Below are 15888 nucleotides of genomic sequence, written 5' to 3'. Positions count from 1 at the left end.
GATGTGTAACTTCTTTGCCATTGTCGTTTAAAAACATTGTAACTTCTTTGGCGACAACAGTCAGTGAATGTCTGAAGATGGCCTTGTAAGCCGAAAACCGGATAACACAATAAAAGTAATATTGCAGAACAGAAGCCAACTAGCGATTTTCATGTTGTTAGTATAAGATTCCCTTGAAAACTACACAGCATCTGTTTTGAATGCCAAGGATTTCCTACACTGTGTTAGACATGTGTCGTGTTTTTGATTTTTCCATATTTTTGTCTACTCACTGGATCTTAATTTAATACCAACAAACAGTTCGGTCTCCAGCTTTACCACAAACTCCATCCAAACTCCTGCTATCCCTCACTTCCTAGGTACACACTTATCCACCCGCATACAATTATTGCCAGAGGAAGCTACCTTCCTGTATTTAAATGCAGCACATAGTGTACATCGCCATATTCCTAGAGAGATTTTATACGCTTAATACATTCGTTTAACATTTTAAATATTCCTGTAAGTTCTAATATCTTCATTTAGGTTGAAGAGGGGCAACGCGACAGCTGACAGCCTACCATCGTGGAGAGGTTATAAAAGAAAAAAAAACCTGTGAATTCGAATAGTTCTGTTGAGTGGTAGCAATCTAGAAAACGCACCAAGTAACTCGTTTTATTACAGGTAAGTTTCACTTCTCCCATTGTTTGTGTTCACTTTTGTACACGTTAATAACGGAGGCTTTCATTACTCACTATTACAAGGTTTGCGTGTCTGGCGAGCATGTCGTGCAGGGGACGGTGTTGCGTGCTGCAGCCCCGTCCCAGGTCCCCTCTAGCCGCGACCGCAGATGCCGTAGCTGATTTGCACTTTCTCGTACGTTTCATTCATTTAGTAGGAGCCGAAGTAAAGGTGATAAGGCTATAATAGTTGTAGCAACCGTAATAAAACAGTATGTCCAAGCTCCGTGTAGCAACTCATACCGCTGTTTGAAACTTCCGTGCTGATGTCATCCCCGTCAACTGCTTTTCCTACCAAGACTATCTCAGTCGTATGTGGGCTAGAAATAACTGTCGCTTAGCACAGTTGTTCCCAAACTGAGCTACAGGGCGGCGTGAAAATATGCCAGTATTAGGGACCTGTACCTGTGCACGACTGCATCACTTACAGAAAAGAAATAGCTTAAGACTTTTTGAGTCCTTAACATAGTCTTAAAACATGTGGTCAACGTAGTGAAACATATTACAAACACTGTCAGTGAAAGCAAACGTTTTAAAAAACCATGTGATGGTACGAGAGCCGAATACGTCTTTTTTTGTACTGTTGCAGCTCACAATGGCTCCCTTGAAGGAATGTATCATCACGTACACGGCACGACATGTACACTTCTCTTATTGAAGGAAAACGCTAGCATCACGATATCTTTGCTCAAAAAGATTATTTGGCTTTCCCTCGCACATTTACGAAATATGTTTGATAAATTAAAAGCGCCGAATCTCTTCCTTCGTGGGCGCGCTATGCGTGGTTTAAAATCAATTGAGAAAGTTTCATTTCTCACAAAAATATAAAATACTAGCTGTACGTGCCCACGCTTTGCTGTGGCCAGTCTACGTAAATGGAAAAGAAAGAAGAGAGAAAGCACACGTTTCTAATACGTATGGGAATTGGATGTACACTGTCTGATCAGAAGTATCCGGACACCTGGCTGAAAATGACTTACAAGTTCGTGGCGCCCTCCATCGGTATTGCTAGAATTCAGTATGGTTTTGGCTCAACCCTTGCCCTTGATGACAGCTTTCACTCTCGCAGGCGTACGTTCAATCAAGTGCTGGAAGGTCTGTTGGGGAATGGCAACCCATTCTTCACGGAGTGCTGCACTGAGGAGAGGTATCGATGTCGGTAGGTGAGGCCTGGCACAAAGTCGACGTTACAAAACATCCCAAAGGTATTCTATACCACTCAGGACAGAACTATGGGCAGGCCAGTCCATTACAGGGATGTTATTGTCGTGTAACCACTCCGCCACAGGCCGTGCATTAAGAACAGGTGCTCGAACGTGTTGAAAGTTGCAATCGCCATCACCGAATTGCTCTTCAACAGTGGGAAGCAGGAGATGCTTACAACATCAATGTAGGCCTGTGCTGTGGTAGTGCCGAGCAAAACAACTCCGTGAAAAACACGACTACACCATAACACCTCCGCCTCCGAATTTTACTGTTGGCACTACACACGTTGGCAGATGACGTTCACCGCGCATTCGCCATACCCACACCCTGCCATCGGACCGTGATTCGTCTCTCCACACAATGTTTTTCCACTGCTAAATTGTCCAATGTTTACGCTCCTTACACCAAGCGAGGCGACGATTGGCATTTACCGGCGTGATATGTGGCTTATGAGCAGCCGCTCGACCATGAAATCCAAGTATTTTCACCTCCTGCCTAACTGTCGTAGGACATGCAGCGGATCCTGATGCAGTTTGGAGTTGTTGTGTGATGGTCTGGATAGATGTCTGATTATTACACTTTACGGGCCTCTTCAACTGTCAGCGGTCTCTGTCAGTCAACATACGGGGTCGGCCAATACGCTTATGTGCTGTACGTGTCCCTTCACGTTTCCACTTCACTATCATCGGAAACAGTGGACCTACGGATGGCCGGCCGGTGTGGCCGTGCGGTTCTAAGCGCTTCAGTTTGGAACCGCGTGACCGCTACGGTCGCAGGTTCGAATCCTGCCTCGGGCATGGATGTGTGTGATGTCCTTAGGTTAGTTAGGTTTAAATAGTTCTAAGTTCTAGGGGACTGATGACCTAAGAAGTTAAGTCCCATAGCGCTCAGAGCCATTTGAACCTACGGATGTTTATTAGTGTGGACATCTCGCGTACAGTCGTATGACACAAGTGACACCCAGTCACCTGACCACATCTGAAGTCCGTGAGTTCCGCGGAGCGGCCCATTCTGCTCTCTCACGATGTGTAATGACTACTGAGTTCGCTGATCTGGAGTACCTGGCAGTATGTGGCAGCACAATGCACCTAATATGAAAAACTTATGTTTTTTTTTTTGGGGGGGGGGGGGTGTCCGGATACTTTTGATCACATAGTGTACGTAATAATTCTTTCTCTCCACTGTCTCTGTCCATCTCCCCCTCCCTTTCCTTTCTCTGTCTCCTCCTCCTTCCCCATCCGTCTGGCCATCCCCTACTCCCCTCTCTCTCTCCATCTTCAGCTCGCCCCTCTGTATTCTCTCCCATCTCCTTCAGCCCCCTCTTTTTGTCCATGTCCTCTTTCCCGTTTTCCCCGTTCACTTCTGAGACCCCCTCCCCCACCCATCTCCTCTTCGCCCATCTCTTTGAGCCTTGTTTATTATTATTGCAAATTCGGATTCTGTAGTGGTATTCTGAGCATAAACCAATAAGCCACAAAATCAACTTTCCTGTTCGCTTAATACGTTTCACTATTGCATGTATGTATATTAAAAATTATATAGTCTGTACAAGTCTAAACGTTTCTTACAGAAACGTGAGAAAATCTGAAGTAAATCGAAAAGGTATATTTTGAGAAATTTTGTAGCATTATTTTCCTTTTATAAATTACGTAATCTATATATACAGGGTGTTTCAAAAAGAATATACGTGTTACAAAGTATTATTTTGTCCAAATTATCGATCGCTGCGCCTCGGCTCGGCTATTGGAGAAACGAATACATAGTCTAGTTTATATTAATAGCCGCTAGATGTCAGTTGTCTTCTGTTTTGCTTGGTAATCGTCATATGTTTAAAATGGCTACTCCACAGCAGAAATCATTTTGTGTTCTCGAGTTTGCGAAGTGCAATTCCGTGATTGCAGTGCAAAGACGTTTCAGGTTGAGGTATCAAATTGATCCTCCGAATGGGTGGGACATTTGCAGATGGTATCGACAGTTTCTAGATACAGGATGTGTATGTAAAGGAAAGAGTTCTGGTCACCCTCGTGTTCCTGAAGAAAATATTGCACGAGTCCAAACTGCTTTCCAATGTAGTCCTTCAAAATCAATTCGTCGTGCCAATCGGGAGTTACAACTGCCTACAACAACAATGTGATATGTTTTCAGACATCGATTGGTTATGAAGCCGTACAAGTTACAGCTGTTACAAGTTCTGCGTCCTGATGACAAACGGAAACGTATGGCATTTTCTAACGAGATTCTTCATGCTGTTGACAATGATAATACTTTCGCACAACGCATCGTGTCCAGTGATGGACTTTCCATGTTGTTAATGGTCAGGAAACGAACATAATGTTCGAATTTTGGGCCTACGGAACCCACATGCAGTTACTGAATATGTACGAGATTCACCCAAAGTCAACGTGTTTTGTGCGATATCCCGATCATCTATTTACGGCCCATTCTTCTTTGATAGAAACACGGTCAACAGTCCGAGGCTGCATGAAGACAACTTAATTTTCAACAAGACGGGGCACCCCTTCACTGGAGTCGCCAAGTGCGTGAATATCTGAATGAAATCCTACCGAACCGTTGGATTGGTCGCTAAGGAGGTGGCGACTTAGCATGTTTCAGCTGGGCTCCACGGTCACGGGATTTGACACCCTCTGACTTTTTCCTGTGGAGCTGCGTAAAGACGACGTTTATGCACCACCACTCCCACAGAAGGTGGAAGAATTGAAGAACCGGATCCGTACTGCCATAACGTCAGTGGCGAAGGACATGCTTGCCCAGTATGGGAGGAATTTGAGTATCGATGTGATATTGTTCGTGTCGCTGATGGAGGACATATTGAACAACTGTAATCTGAACTTGAGAGGTTCGTAAATGTGAGTGTAAAGTTTCTTATATGTCTTAAAGTTTAATAAATATATGCATTCGGAATACGTATATTCTTTTTGAAACACCCTGTATTTATATGTTTTATACTCGGATTGAAAAGCCAAGTGTCTTAATCAGATGGTCCCGAAAAGGTTCATTTTAAGTCATTTTGATTTTGATTTGTCTGCATGTTTGTAGCCAGGAAATCCAGTATTTGGTGTGGTTGCTGATTCGTTCTATCTCATTTAGCGTTAGCCGGGGTGCACGTGTAGTATTCCACTACGGCCGCGAGCTAGTTTACACCCTCCTGTTCACTTGAGAGAAAATGTGAGCAAGGAGAGGAAATTAAGTAATGGTCTACCACAGGGCTCCATCTTAGTCCCCCCTATACCAGGTCAACAAAATACAGCTATGCGAACGATACCACTCTTGCTTGTTGAATCAAGGATCACGGATAAGCGGAGACAATTCTCACAGAAGATCTGGCCGTTATAAGGTCCTATTTTTCAAACTGGCGATTTAAACCCAGTACAAGTAAGAGTGAAATGTGCACATTCGTTCTGAAAAACGAAGAAGCTAACGTGCAGCTCAGAGTGAAACTTAACGGAATCACTGCCTGTCGTGACGAGTACCCTAAGTACTTTGGCGTCATCCTTGACCGCACCCTTTCATATACAAAACATCTCGAAAATAATGCTGCCAACATAAAAACTCGCAACAGTATTATTCAAAAATTGTGTGGAATGACATGGGCAGCTTAAGACGATACCTTGCGCACATCATCCATTGCGCTGGTCTTCTCAGCGGCCGAGTATTGCGCCCCAGTGTGGCTAAAAAGCTGCGCTTAATAACTGGGACAATCCGATGAACACTGTTTTATTATCTTCCTCTGCTGAGCAACATCTATCCACCCGCAATCCGTAGAAGCGAGGCCTTGCTCAGGGAATTCCGCAAGCTACAGGAGAACCTGGAATTACCCATAGAAGAAGACATAAGTCTAGGATCAAATAGATTCTGTTCAAGAAACCCACCGTTACGGCAAGCACAACAGCTAGATGCCAGTAATACTGGAGCGAGAGACCTGTGGGATCAGAACTGTCAGCTCATTGCAAATCCTGAAGAGCGTGAGTGGTTCCGAAAAAATAAATGTGATTCTGCTGGCACGGATCTCGACAGGAGACCATGGGTCAAATTGAACAGAGCTCGCTTGGATGATGCGCAGACTCTCTTTACAAATGGGGTGATACAGAGTCTCTGGTTTGTGACTGTGGGACTCCGAATCAGACAATCAAGCACATTAGAGATGAATGACCCATGCGTTTCTATCAGGGGAATTGGAGTGACCTCATGAAAGCTGATGATTCAGCTCTTATATGGATATTGACATTTAATTAGTTTTATATGTAGTTTTGTATTTTCGGATTCTTGTTGTATACATATACTAATGTCATATACGTGCATTGTTAAATTGCACGTGAGCCATACGAATAAATAAATAAATATATGTTATGCATCAAAAATATACACATATTAAATAAGTACCTTCATACACGCCCGTATTAGATTTAAATGATGTGTCAAAATTTCGATGCAGTTGGTGAAGAACATCCGGAGATTAACGATTTTGAACAAATATCAACAGTTTCATTTTTATAAAGTTTCCCCGTTTGTTACAAATATATCAGATGGCGTTCCAGTAGATGTATAAAAACAGGTAAGTACACGAATGTAACGTTATGGCAAAATTTCAAAGCAGTGCGTAAAGAACTTTCGGAGATTTGAGATTTTGAGGAAACGGACATCTACGAGTAGATAGAAACTATAAATGTTCCTAACGACACATCTCCAAAAGTTTTTGACTGAATTCTTCGAAAGTTTGACAAAACATTGCATTGAAATACGCGTGTGTTTTTATATAACAATTTTAATGTAAGTAGTATATATTTTTTATACATTTAGTAACAGGGTAATAATAGGTTAGGTTGTTATAAAAAAATCTCAAAAGCGACACACACACACACACACACACACACACACACACACACACACACACACTCACACACACACACGCACACACACACACACACACACACACACACACACACACACAAGAGGTAGGTTCCTAAAAGCAGGCCTGTATTAGGATGCAACTTTACGTTAATATTTCAAAGCCATCGGTGAAGAACTTTCGGAGATAAACAATTAAGAACAAACGAACATTTAGGTTTTTATTTGTATAGGTTGAAAAGAAAAGTGAACGAAGATGCCATCGATGATCGGTGTCACGCTTGTAATTTCCAATGAAAATTGAAATTTGCTTTCGATGATTTTACCACAACCTATTAAATGGTTGAAAAATACAAGGAAGAAGATAGTATCGAGAAATTTGAATGGATCGGAGACACATTTAAAGCCAAAGCTACATCAGAAATTACTTCTTTAGTAGAAGAAAATTCTACTGAGTAGTCTTTTGACAGTAAGTTGAAGTTCAGATCTGACATAATTGGAATTCATGTCTTCTGGATGGAAGTAAAAGGTGAAGATCCGTTTCTTAATGGTAAAGTTCAGTGAATATTAATTTCACTTGTAGCATCCCATGGATTTCAGCGATCGCAGTGGGTAAAGAAAACTGAGGTGGAATAGGAAAACGGGGTAGCTGTTGTATCCAGTTTGACTCCGATTTGGAGAAGATATACACTGAACAACAAGCGATAAACATGGATGAATCTTTCAGTATTGAGTGCGGCGTGTACTGTTCTTATAGCAGTTAAGGAGTCCTGTACCGCACGCCCTAAATTGCCAGTTTCTCCAAGGTGACTATGTAACTTCCAACGACAGCCTCGCTAATATCGGCACAGTTATTAAAGTTACAATGCTTGCAGTTTAACTCGTGTGAAGTGCCTGAATGTGAATCACACAACTCCAATAATTATCATGTAGACGCTACCTCCAAGTAGTAGAGTTAAATGATCACACTTCACACAAAGTGCAAAATAAGAAAGTTAAATGATCACTTAGACGCAAAGTCCAGGCAAAGAGAGTTAAATGATCACTTACACTCAAAGTCGAAAGCAAGATAGGCAAATAATCATTCAGACGCAAAGGCAAAACTAAGGGAGTTGGATGATAACTTAGAGACAAAATCAAAAACAAACACTTGTCGAGGGTGAGAGCTGGATAGTCGATCGATGGCTTTCCGGTGATCGGTGGCCTGCCTGCTCGCTCAGAGGTAACTCGCAGCTGTAATCCTAACTAGCTCTGCAAGCGGAACTACTAGCTTGGAGCCGTGCGGTTTCCTAATTACTGGCTGAGAGGAACTTAACATGTCCCGCACTATATTTTGACTCACCGAGCAATGTGGCGTGGTGTTAGCATTCTGTCCGGCACGGCAGATTTCCTTCCCCAGTCTTTCGTAAGCCGAGCTCGTTGTCCGTCTGTAATGAAGGCAATGTCGACGGGACGTTAGACTCTAAATTTGCTTCTTTGCTTTCCGGACACGTGAGCGGTGTAAGGAAATAGCGCAAGGAGTTTGACGCTGCCTTTCCGCGTGGTGTCTTCCGCAGTGCATACAACACTGAAGTGCCAAATATACTGTTAAAGGCATGCGTATTCAAGTACAGAGATATGTAAACAGGCATAGTGCGGCGCTGCGATCGGCAGCGCCTATATAAGACAACAGGTGTCTGGCGCAGTTGAGGATACGGATCCTGTACACCTCCTGCAAACTCGATCCTCCTCACCCGCTCGTCTCCACGGTCCTCTCCCACCCCCACCCGCTGCCGCGCCTGTATTCGCACGTCCCACCCGGTCTCCATCTCTCCACCCTCCTTACCCTCTCCCAAGGTGGCTTCCGCCATCGACATCAGTATCTCGTGTGTGTGCTTCGTTTTGTGTTTCGTGCAGTTACGACTCCACTGTTCACATGTGCCGTCGCCGTTCTCCGTGTTTTGTGCGCCGTGTCCACAAGTGTTAGTGTTTTTATCGTCCAACGTGAACGGCTTCATGTTTATTGTTTTTTTTGTATCTCCATTTTTTGCCCGCCGTTTTTTGTATTGTCTGTATCACCTCTCTGTCATGTTCCACTTAAGGCTGAAGAGCAGCGTAATGTGCTGCTGCCAGCCCGCCTGTATAGGTGATTAAAATTATAATAAAGGCAAAAAAAATGGCGCAGTTGTTATATCGGTTACTGCTGCTACTATGACAGGTTATCAAGATTTAAGTGAATCTGAACGACGTGTTACAGTCGGCGACGGGCGATGGGACACAGCATCTCCGAGGTAGCGGTTAAGTTGGGATTTTCCCGTGCGACCATTTCACGCGTGTGCCGTGTATATCACGAATCCGGTAAACATCAGATCTTCGACATCGCTGCGGCCGAAAACAGATCCTGCAGTAACGGGACCAACGACGACTGAAGAGAATCGTTCAACGTCATGGCAGTGCAACCCTCCAGAAAATTTCTGCAGAAATCAATGCTGGGCCGTTAACAAGTGTCAGCGTCCGAAACACTCAACGAAACATCATCGATATGGGCTTTCGGAGCCGAAGGCCCACTCGTGTACTATTGATCACTGAACGGCACAAAGGTTTACGTCTCGCCGGGCCCGTCAACACCGACATTGGACTGTTGACGACGGAAACGTGTTGCCTGGTCGCACGATCTCGTTTCAAGTTGTATCGAGTGGATGGGGGTGTACGGGTATGGAGACAACCTCATGAATCCATGGACCCTGCATGTCAGCAGGGGACTGTTCAAGCTGATGGAAGCTCTGTAATGGTATGGGGCGTGTGCAGTTGGCAGGTGACACGTACATAAGCATCCTGTCTGTTCACCTGTATCCATTCATGTCCATTGTGCATTCCGACGGACTTGGGCAATTCCAGCAGGACAGTGCGACACCCCATACGTTCAGGATTGCGACAGAGTGGCTCCAGGAACAATCTTCCGCTGGCCAACGAACTCCCCCGACGTGAACATTGAGCATATCTGGTCTGCCTTGCAACGTGCTATTCAGAAGAGCTCTCCACCCCCACGTACTCTTCATGCACTCTTCGTATTCCTGTTCTCAATTCGCTCCTGCACTACTTCAGACATTAGTCGACTTCACGCGACTTTTGCGCGCTAGCGGGGGCAATTCACGACATTAAGTTGGTGTACCTGTTTTTTTTTTTTTTGCTCTTTTGATGTTTAGTTCTGTCGAGAAGGCAATCTGTCAGATATGGCGGCATTGTATACAATGCAGGTTTAAACGGTATGCGGACCGGGATATGAACGCGAACCTTTGCCCTTCGTCGATAATGCTCTTACAGATTGAGCCATCGAGGCACGACTGATTTGGAATATTTTCACCATACTTCCTCCACTACCTTTCTCCTATCTTATTTCTAGAAACAACTTGCTACGCTGTGAATAATCAAATTCTTTGTGATTCTGTGATATTCTTTCTTCCAGCTACTAGTCCAGCAAGGTACGCAGGAGAACTTCAGTGAAGTTTGGAAGATAGAAAAACAGGTAATTGTTGAAGTACAGCCGTGAATGTGGGTCGTGAATCCTGCGTGGGTAACTCAGTTTGTAAGAACACTGCCTGCGAAACACAAGTTCCAGATGATGCGAGTTAACGTCTGTTACACAGTTTTAATCTGCTAGGCTGTCTCACTGGTAAACCTGTATGATAGACTGTTAGTGAGTTTGAAATACTTGTCTAAATTATTTTTTCATAAGGGACCCAAAAAACAAAACTGGAAAAACTGGTAGAAGCCCAACTTGAGGAAGATCTGTTTGGATTCCGCAGAAATGTTGGAACATGCGAGGTAATACTGAACTAACAACTTATCTTAGAAGATAGGTTATGAAAAGGCGAACCTACGTTTCTGGCATTGGTAGACTTGGTAAAACCTTTTGACAATGTTGACTGGAATACTCTCTTTAAAATATTGAAGGTGGCTGGTGTAAAATACATTGAACGAAAGGCTATTTGCAATTTATACAAAAACCAAATGGCAGTTATAGAGTCGAGGGGGATGAAAGAGAAGCAGTGGTTGGAATGGAATGAGATAGGGTTGTAGCCTCTTCCCGATGTTATTCAGTCTGGATATTGAGAAAGCAGAAAAGGAAACAAAAGAAAAATTTGGAGGAGGGTTTAAAATCCATGGAGAAGAAATAAAAACGTTGAGGTTTGCCAATGACATTGTAATTCTATCAGAGGCAACAAGGTACCTGGAAGAGCAGTTGAACGGAATGGACAGTGTCTTGAAAGGAGGATATGAGATGAACATCAGTAAAAGCAAAACGAGGATAGTGGAATGTAGTCGACTGAAGTTGGGTGATGCTGAGGGAATTAGATTAGGAAATGAGACTCTTAAAGTAGTAGATGAGTTTTGCTATTTGGGGAGCAAAATAACTGACGATCGTCGAAACAGAGAGGATATAAAATGTAGACTGGCATGGAAAGCGTTTCTGAAGAAGAGAAATTTGTTAACGTCGAGTATAGATTTGAGTGTCAGGAAGTCTTTACTGAAAGTATTTGTATGGAAGCGAAACATGGACAATAACTAGTTTAGACAAGAAGAGAATAGAAGCTTTCGAAATGTGGTGCTACAGAACAATGCTGAAGATTAGGTAGGTAGATCGCGTAACTAATGAGAAGGTACTGAACAGAATTGGGGAGAAGAGGAAATTGTGACACAATCTGACTAAAAGAAGGGACCGTTTAGTAGAACACGTTCGGAGGCACCAAGGGATCACCAATTTAGTATTGGAAGGAATCGTGGAGGGTAAAAATCGTAGAGGTGGACCAAGAGATATGGATATTTGCACATGACTGTGCGATGGATCCTCGAAGATCATCCAGCAGATTCAGAAGTATGAAGGTTGCAGTAGTTACTCGGAGATTAAGAGGCTTGCACTGGATAGGGTAGCATGGAGAGCTGCATCAAACCAGTCCCTGGACGGAAGACAACAACAACAACAAAGAGACCCAAGTCTTTCGCGACGACACTCTCGTATAAAACATTATCAGACTTCAATTCAGGTTGACGACTGAGGTTTTACCTTGAACTGACGAGGCTACAAGTCTGAGAATGTTTTATTGTTACACAGGAACCTAAATTGGCCGAGAAAGCCTGTTAGTGCTTTATACTTTAGCCTGTTAGCTCATGAAGGATTATGATCCCAGTTTTCGATGCCCTGAACGATTTTCCTTTATATGAAATTCGACCTATAGGTGAGAAAACGAAATATAACTTTAGATTTAATGGTCACAATGATCTTTCTCATAACACAACATAATAATTAAAAGCAGGTTTAACATAAGGCAAACCAAGTCAAAATTGAAACCACACTCTTTACATCTGATCTCATGCAGCTGCTCGCTATCTGAGTCTGCGAATAATACTTTACAGGTGTAATTTGTGCAGTGGCAATTCGTTTCCACTCACTTACCCTTCAACACGTGATAAAATGGAAAGATGTAAGGTAGTGAGGTAGCGAAATATCGAAGTCTCAGTCGCTCCAACACGAACTTACTAACTGAATATTTAATTTGAAAACAAGAAAGTGCCATCTTCGCTGAAGGCAGTTCATTCTTCTTCTGCTTGAAATATAGTGAAAACTAATTTAGTTCGTTCCACAAAATTGTTTGAGACGTGTGGAAAAGCAATGAGGTGATCAACTTGCTAGCCCAGATGACTCAATGGAAATGTCAACCTGCAAGCCCAGATGACACTTGACACAGGTAAGTGTTTATCGATGAGTGCTCGAACACGTGGCAAGAAAAGTACCTAACAGCAGACGACTTTCAGCCGCATCAACTGCGCACAGAACTTTGCTGGATAGACTTATGGCACTGTGAAAACAATGTGATATACAGAGGGGTCCAAAAAAATGTATCCACTGTTTAAAAGTCCATAACTTGCAAACTAATTGACGGAGTTGTCTCATTTTTGGTGAAAGTGCACCTTAAAGTCCAACTTAAAGATACCACTGTAGATGTTCGAAATGGTCACCATTAATATCCACACACAAACGATGCCACCGAACTGCAGCGCGAACTACTGACTGCAACGTGTTCAATTGGATATTTGCACATGAGTGTACGATGGATTCTCGAAGTTCACCCAATGTGCTTGGCTTTTGTCGATAAACGACGTTCTTTAGTGTTCCCCACAGGTAAAAGTCCAGAGGAGTTAGGTCTGGGGAACGTGGTGGATACTCCACAGCACCTCTACGGCCTATCCATCTTCCTGGTAGATTTTCGTCGAGATACGCCCTAACACGATTTTGGTAGTGGGCTGGGCACCATCTTTTTGAAAGTAAACTCTTCCGTCTCCATACAAGTCTCGGATGTCAGGTAAAACGGATGTCCGAAGCTTCTGAAGGTACACCTGACCGGTAACTGTGCCGTCAAAGAAGAATGGCCCAATCAAGCCCCGGTAAGATTACCCTCACCACACATTTACTCCTGGCAAATTCGCGGCTTTGTCTATATGGACGTTCGGATTTTCGGCGGCCCAGTAATGCAGTTATGGCGATTTACTGTACCATGGAGTTTGAACTGTGCCTCATCAGACCACAAAATCATCTCTGCAAACTCTTCATCGTTGCGCACTATGTTAGTAAACCACTAGCAATACTCCATTCTACAATATGGGTCGTCCTCGTTCATTGGGTGTAGCAGTCGTGGGATGTAGCGCTTCCAATTTGCTGTCTTCAAATTTCACCGAACCCTTGAGCAACTCACTCCAGTTTCACGGGCACACTGTCTCACAGACTTCTGTGGTGAGCCAGTGAACACACGACGGGAGTTAGCTGGACTTGTACCGTTACAGGTCGTCCAAATCGTTGTTTGTGTACATCTTCAACACAGCCTTCGGGTTCAAATTTGTCTCGAATGCGACGAATCGTTAAACGTGTCGGTGGCTCTGTTTGATACTCATCTCGCCATTGCCATTGAACCTCATTAATATTTTCGTACTTAAAATACCACTTCAAAACTGACTTCCTCTCATCGAATGAAAGCCTTGCACCAGCCATGTTTACTCGAGTAACTAGGTGCAACTAAGAACAAAACACTGACTATCTGGTGACTGTCATCTGACAAAACAAAATAACGCAATACAACGCTAGTGTGGCGATTGCTGGAACTACAAACTATTACACTGCCGGAGATGAGACAACTCCGTCAATTAGTTGGCCAGTTATGGACTTTTAAACAGTGGGTACATTTTTTGGACTCCTCTGTATAAGAAGCAATAAAAAAGTTTTCGTTCGAAGACAGTAAGTCCAGAATAGGTACACCAATGAGACAAAATCGGCATGAGCGTTGAGGAAGTCATCCCATCGACTCACCAGGTTGAAGATACCCGTCTGGTAAAACACCGTGACCCGCTGCGTGAAGAAGTCCGTAACTACCTGCTGCACATCCTTACCCAACACAAATCGTCGACTGTTAAAGGCCTTTTTGAAGGGACCAAGGGCGTGATAATTCTGTGGGGAGAGATCAGGACTATAGGGGAGTGCTCGAGTGCCTCCCACTTAAGCTGGCGTTACGACATTTGCGATATGGGGACGTGTGTTATCATGATGCAGCAGCGCCTGTTCTTGCGCCCCATTCCTCAAAGCTGGTTTTCGTCAGACATACTGCCCCCATACACATTCTTCGCTCTCCGTCTGATATCACCGTTGTTTGCCCCTCAGCAGCCAAGAAAAGAATAATACCCCATCTGTCTTGTTTGGACGCATTTAGTAATAACGTCGCCATAGTTCACATTTCCGTATTTATGGCACTCACGTCGGAAAGGGTCAAATGCTACACTAAGCCCTTGGCTACATGTCGGTGCTTATACAACCGCGTCGGAGTCACTTTACAATGCGTACACGCTGCAGCAACGTCCTTAAACGAAAACTTTATTCGAGGAGAGCACGGATCCAAACCCCTTTGACAACCACTAACGTAGTGTGTTCCGTGGTAGCTTACAAGACAGGGAAATGAGGCAGATATTCACTCAATCCCTTAGAACGACGACGAAAATGAAAATAAAGAATGAAGCAGATTAGATTTTAACGACGACGTTATTAGAGACGGACCAAAAACTCGGACTGTGGGTGGAAATCGGCCGTGCGCTTTCAATGGAACCTTCCTGCCACTCGCCTTAAACTACACTCCTGGAAATGGAAAAAAGAACACATTGACACCGGTGTGTCAGACCCACGATACTTGCTCCGGACGCAGATCTTCACTGTTCCTAAAAGAAGGCATGCCGCATACTGGATGCAGTTGTAGTGCTACGTGCACAATACAACGGGGCGACATAGGGGCGGTAGGGGGGTGGGTTGGGGAGCGAGGGCCTCTCGACCATCGCATCGTGTTGCAGACAGAAGGTGGAGAGTAGACAGAACCACAGATCAATTGGCCATGTCAGTTTACTATTGTTCTCACGGCTGGATCCAGTTATACTGTGTTACGCCTCGCTTACGGACGCTTTTCAGAATACTCCTCTGTTTACTGTTCAGGACTGTTCGTTATACCACCAGCCCATCGGTCTGTTCCGTTCACTTCAGTGAATATGTTTAAGAATATTATTATCAGTGCTTCTGACATTTGGTACTTACTATAAACTATCTAATCAGAAGTATCCAGAGACCGCTTTGTGCCGACCTTGTGGCCGAGCAGTTCTAGACGCTTCAGTGCGGAACCGCGCTGTTGCTACGGTCGCAGGTTCGAATCCTGCCTCGGGCATCGATGTGTATGATGTTCTTAGGTTAGTTAGGTTTAAGCAGTTCTAAGTCTAGCGGACTGATGAACTCACATGTTAAGTCCCATAGTGCTCACAGCCATTTGAACCCTTTAGTTAACGAGTGAAAACAAGGTGGAATGTAGTGGTAGAGGCGTCGCAGCAAACCACGATTCTCAGTTATGGTGGGTACAATGGAGTATTGTCACTCATGTTGATGATAAACATAAGACAGACGAAGAAGTTCCAGGTATTTGTGGAGCTTGAGTAGAACATTGCAGTACTGTACGAAGCATGGACCTTTGGAGGTAGCACATCCTTCTCTTCTGCCCCAGCCAATTAAAAAGTCCTGCTTAAGTAGTTGCATACAGCT

This window comes from Schistocerca americana, chromosome 3 (genome assembly GCF_021461395.2).
Source record: "Schistocerca americana isolate TAMUIC-IGC-003095 chromosome 3, iqSchAmer2.1, whole genome shotgun sequence".
Classification (NCBI taxonomy): Eukaryota; Metazoa; Arthropoda; class Insecta; order Orthoptera; family Acrididae; genus Schistocerca; species Schistocerca americana.
The sequence above is the reverse complement of the archived record's forward strand: the minus strand, read 5'-3'. Positions refer to the sequence as shown.